We start from the raw sequence: 6000 nt of genomic DNA on the forward strand, positions 1-6000 counted from the left end.
GGCCATGCTTGGAGGCCCAAGACCGGCCCACCGGCCTGTTAAGTTCCTTTCGATTTCAACTTTAAAATATTGCAGTGCGGGACATGAGACGAGCTTGGCCTAGCTCAGCTCGGCTCAGCTTGGCCAGCAGGCTACCCCAGCTTGAACTCGGCATGGCTTAGCCAACAAGCTACCTCAGCTTGAACTCATCACGGCTGGATCCTCGAGCCTAATTAGACAGCTCGGATTGATCAACAGCTCCGGTCAGCTCGAGCCGAGCTTGAGCTCGATCTTTCGAGCCGAGTTCAAGTTCAAACCTATGAGCTAAGTTTGAGTTTGGATTTTATAGTTTTTAATATATTATTATAATATAAATAATATATAATATATAATACCTAATTTATTTAAATATATAAATATATAAAAAATATTTATATTAAGTGAATTGATTCAAACCGAGAAAAGTTCGAGTCAAGTACCGAGCTGAGTTGAGACAAGTTCTATCTAGTTTGAACTCTGTTTCCACCTCAAAAAATCAGTTTGACTCATCTCGGACCCAATTTGGAGCCGAGTAGAGTAGAGCTTTTCTGAGCCAAGTGGAGCGAGTTAACCAAACTAACTTATTTTGTGGACAACTCTATTTAAAATCACAGATTGAAATTTGAAAATGGGCCCACTTTGGGCCCTTATACAAGTAGCTGTCTGTAGGGGCCACTTTGGTGTGTTTGTAGAATTTAACTTGGATATTAGAGTTGTGGTATGATAAAAATGGAATGCTGAAAATATGAGCTGATTTAATAATCTTACAAACACTAGAAAAAAATTGGACAACCACACATAAAATACCTAGGTATGATATGGTGGGCCATGTCACGATATGGATTATCGGGATGTCCCAATTTCGTGGTGGGTTACTCTGTTGAATGTGTGGAAGCTGTATACATAACATGGTGGGCCTCACATGCAACAAATTGCAGAAATTTTCCTCTTCAACGGTTGTAGAGGCTCACCAACATCTAATATGAATACCAAGGAAGGCAAATTACAATTTAAATTCGATTCAATACTTCACCCAAACGGCATGGCTGTGATCTGACACATGACGTTGACATTTCACCTCTTTAAGTCGTAGTCGATCGCTACGGCATGATGCATGCACCTTCTTGGTGAGGAGTAGTTGTTTTGGCTTTGAAGACATGAATAGACAAGCACCCTAACTTCTCCCGTAAGGATGCGTTTGGATGCGCAAACAATTGCGATTGCAATCAGTTCAGTTGTAATTAAGAGAAAATCATAGAAACCATTGATGTTTTCTACTGCAGACAGTATGGAAGTAGTTCCCATTCTACTCAAGTACAAATTTTAAGCAATTTGAGGTAGGAATACCTACTTAAGCCAACCAACCTGCTACACCCTGATGCCCACATTGGATTTGTGAGATTCTATCAGATTGACAGTTAAAAGTCCCATTTAGTTTCATTTTTACTATAAATAGTAAGTTTTAGTTCGAGTATAACTTTTGATTCTTTTAGTCGTAGATGTAGAAGTGGTGCCCAACACGAAAATGACTTTAAAAAGTTATGAGAATAACGTGGTTGGGCCAATTTGGACACCTACTGTTTTTGGCACTATAAATAAGTTACCTTTTTATAGTAAGTCACTTTTTTAAGGTATTTGAGTTGGAGTCTAAGTTTAAAACTTTGTCCTAAGTTTGATATCCTTATTCAAACAGTTGTAATTTTTATTTTTATTTTTTTATTTTTAATCATCAATCAAGTTATTTCAAATTTATTAGGAATTATTTATGCTTTTATCCTTTATTGATTTGAGGAAGCTCTGTGAGGAGTCCAGAGAACTTCATGGAACCAGAGTATTTATCCCATGAGGAAGACGATGTTCGACCTCATCACGTCCCTCGCCACCATCCAACATATGGGCTGAAAAATAGATGCTTAGGAAAGTGAGGGAAAATTATGTATAGTTCATGTCATCCCATGACTCTTGAATCCTCTCAATTCCTTCCTTTTAGGAGGCATTCTCTTGTAAAGTCATCTCATCCAAGAGAATTCCTAGACGGAACAATAAGAAAGGACCACTTATAAGATATCGATTGTTAATTACAGCCATCTCTAAAGGATTTAAACCATTGATTATTTTGAGAACCATACTAATAGTAAGATCAAAGGGGTGATAAGATCCATTCCACTATTCAACTATTGTAGTAGTTTGGTAGATTCCCGGAGATGGGTGTACATCTTTGACTTTGGATGATGGTCGTGAAGATTGTACAGATACTGTAAGATCTCGCGGACTCATCCAATGGAGCTTTTTAAATTGTGTGCAACACACATTTTTAGGCTATTGTGATTGTAGTAGGGCTTGCTTTATCTTATTAGATTTTTCCTCCTTATCTCAATCTTCTTTATCATTTAAGCTCACATTTAAAATTTGAACTTTGAGAAAAAAAAATGAAAGAGGAATATTAACTCAAAAAAGAGTGGAGGATTCATTCACCAGTGGTTGCTTACAAGTGGATCTTACGAGCCCACATCCAATACAATTGGCAGTATGGAACAATCAGATGGGTTATCCCAGTGCCCCAATGCAGCTAGGAGAAGTTTGGACTTTTGTAGACCAAGGTAAGTGGATCCCTGATTGTGGGACCCAGTGTGATATATGTGCCTTACATTAGCAAGGCCCATCAATTTTGACAGCTCATTTTAGGGAATGATCCCAAAAATGAGCTAGATCCAAATCTCAGGTGTACCACACCACAGGAAATAGCAGTGGTTGACCACTAAAAACTTCTTGTGGGCCACAAAAGTTTCGGATTAAGCTAATATTTGTGTGGTCTATTGATTTATGTCTTTGTGAACTTGTCAATAGGTTGGATGGAAAATAAACATTGTGGTGCCTTTAAGAAGTTTTTAATGGTGGGTATTCAATCACCACCATTTTTTGTGGTGTGGTCTACCTAAGATTTGGATATGCTTCATTTTTTGGATTATACCTTAACATGAGTTGTCAAAATGGATGGACGGCATGGATGTCAGACACATACATCATGGTGGGCCCCACAGTCAGTGTTCCACCAACCTCTATGGATCCATTGGAACACTATAACTCATGATGCTTTCAAAGTTGTGTACCATTAGAGTTGTACACCAGTCAAACTGAGTCAAGCTTGGCATAGCTCGGCTTAGCTTGGCCAATAGCTAACCCCAGCTCGAATTCGGCTTGACTCAATCCTCAAGCCTGACTGGCCAGCTCGATTTGGTTCGGTCGGCAAGTCGGGCTTGTTTGAGCTGAATTGGAGCCCGTGTGACATTTTGTCAAACGCATAAAATGTCTCTTCAAATTTTCACAGAATGCAAAACCGTAACAACTCTTTACGAGTATTTCATCAAACAATCAGCAGGAAAAATCAAAATTAAGATACGAAGGCAGTTTTATGATGTAAAGTTATTACTATTTTTATTTTTTTGGGAATGATTTGTTTTGTATCTAAGTCTTCCTCGCCACCAAGTGATCCCGCGAGAATGTACACACCCTCAAACAACACTTCGTTCAATCATTTAATCAAACACTCGGCAAACAACATTAATATTAAAATAACCGAGTCCGAGCTAATTCAATTTGAGTCAATTCGAGTTGAGGTTCAAGATCAAACTTGGCTCGAAATTTTTTCGAACTCCAAAAACTAGTTCGACTTGGTCCAAATCCAATTTTGAACTAATGCCAGTCAAGTCGAGTCGAGCGAGTTGACCGAGCTAACTCAACGCATTTACAGCTCTATGTACCATTTCCCAAATAAAGGATTTTGCGTGGAAAATGTCCATAGATAACTAGTAATATTTCTTATAGTGAACTAAACGTCAGGTGGACCATCGAACTTGTTAGTAATCAGAGTGGTTTACTGGGACACATGATTTCTATTGTGTTTTTAGGGAATCAGAAAGTTTTAGGGTGCCTCATGGCCCTAGCCTGGGATGGGCTGAGGTCCATCCAAGCCCAGGATCAGGTTCATGGGCTCTCAATCGAGCCTAGCTGGGCCAGCTTGGTCCATTGATAATCCTACTTGCAGGAGTAATGTATCCTACCAAGTAGATGGTTATTCCATCTGTCTTTTATCCAATGTAAGAAATGCCAATGTGGACCCCACTCTTTTCTCTAAGAACGAAGGAATGAATGATTTACTACTATCTATATAAAATAATCTATGAAATTATATGCATAAAAGTCAAGATGGCCGAGTTGGTCTAAGGCGCCAGTTTCAGGTACTGGTCCGAAAGGGCATGGGTTCGAATCCCATTCTTGACAATTACTTTTTTTTGTTGGATGTTTTGTATGGTCCAGATCATTCGAAATCAGGTTCATGGGCTCTCAATCGAGCCTAGCTGGGCCAGCTTGGTCCATTGATAATCCCACTTGCAGGAGTAATGTATCCTACCAAGTAGATGATTATTCCATCTGTCTTTTATCCAATGTAAGAAATGCCAATGTGGACCCCACTCTTTTCCCTAAGATTGAAGGAATGAATGATTTACTGGTATCTATATAAAATAATCTATGAAATTATATACATAAAAGTCAAGATGGCCGAGTTGGTCTAAGGCGCCAGTTTCAGGTACTGGTCCGAAAGGGCATGGGTTCGAATCCCATTCTTGACAATTACCTTTTTTTTGGAAATTGATATTTCTTTGATGTTTTTGTACGATCCAGAATTTTGGAATTCAATGGTCCTGATCATTGGTCTAGTGGGCCATTTTGAAATTGATTTTTCATTGATGTTTTTGTACGATCCAGATTGTTGGAATTCAATGGTCCTGATCATTGGTCTAGTGGGCCATTTTGAAATTGATTTTTCATCGATCCAGCTCATTGATCTAGTGGGCCGTAGTGGTATAAGCTTTTGATTTTTTTTCATTGATACAGACCATTGGTGTCGTGGGCCACTATAAGCTTTTGAAATTTGTTTTGTTTTTTCAAAGATCCAGATTATTAGTTTTGTGGGCCAATATAAGATTTTTGAAACTAAAATTTTGACCATCCAGATCATCAGTTCAATAGACTGCAGTCGCATAAATTTTTTGAAATTGATTTTTCATCACCAAGCTCATTGGTCCATGGGGTTAGGCATCTTATTTATTTTAGTTATTTTTTCATATAACGTTTAGTGTCGTTTACCTCTAATCTGATTTTAAAAATGTTGAAACTAAAAAGCCTTGAACTTAGAGCTGTCCTATGTACACTGAGTCGGGCTGGCCTCAGTTCAGCTCGGTCCTCCAGCCTGGCTGGCTAGCTCGGCTCAATTTGGTCAGCAGGTCAAGCTAGTTCGAGCCAAAATTGAGCATCCACGGCATTTTCACGAACACATGCAATGCATTTTCAATTTTTCACTGTATGTAAAACAATCGTAGTTATTTACAAGTATTTCATCAAATATTTTATACGCAACATCAAAATCAAGGAAAAATTGAATTTGTTTCATATACATACCTTCAATGCCACTAGCCGACTCTTTGTAGAGTCTTTTTATTAAACACTTGGTGAGCAACGTCAATATCAGAGTAACTGAGTTACCACCGAAGTAGTTCGATCTGAGTTTGATTCAAGTTGGGGTTCGATCTGAGTTGAGCTGAGCTCGGACAAGCTTGAACTTAGTTCGAATTTTTTTTGAATAAAAAAATCAGCTCAACTTAGCTTGAACTCGGCTTCGAACCGAGTCGAATCGAGCTTTTTCGAGTCGAATTGGAGGAGCTAACCGAGCTAACTCAATTTATGTACACCCCTAGCTGTACATAAATCAAGTTAGCTCGGTTAATTTGCTCGACTCAACTCGGCTTGAAACTGGGTTAGAGTTAAGTTGAGCTGATTTTTTGAGCTTGAAAAAATCTCAACCACTTGAGCTGATTTGATAGATTAGCCTTTTGGACAATTTTAGACAATATTGATTAATCGAAATATTTGATCAATCGATCGACATAATTTAGAAAATATTTGTAAACTTTATGGATGTTT

General features: G+C 38.4%; 2 non-coding genes across 2 annotated transcripts; both read left to right on the forward strand.

The window, feature by feature from the left end:
* The first annotated feature begins 4218 nt into the window (after positions 1-4218).
* Positions 4219-4299, forward strand: TRNAL-CAG (transfer RNA leucine (anticodon CAG)). The gene has a single exon. It is a non-coding gene; the product is annotated as a tRNA-Leu (tRNA).
* Positions 4300-4568: 269 nt separating this feature from the next.
* On the forward strand, positions 4569-4649 carry TRNAL-CAG (transfer RNA leucine (anticodon CAG)). Its single transcript has one exon. It is a non-coding gene; the product is annotated as a tRNA-Leu (tRNA).
* Positions 4650-6000: the final 1351 nt, after the last annotated feature.

This window comes from Magnolia sinica, chromosome 11 (assembly GCF_029962835.1).
Source record: "Magnolia sinica isolate HGM2019 chromosome 11, MsV1, whole genome shotgun sequence".
Taxonomy (NCBI): Eukaryota; Viridiplantae; Streptophyta; class Magnoliopsida; order Magnoliales; family Magnoliaceae; genus Magnolia; species Magnolia sinica.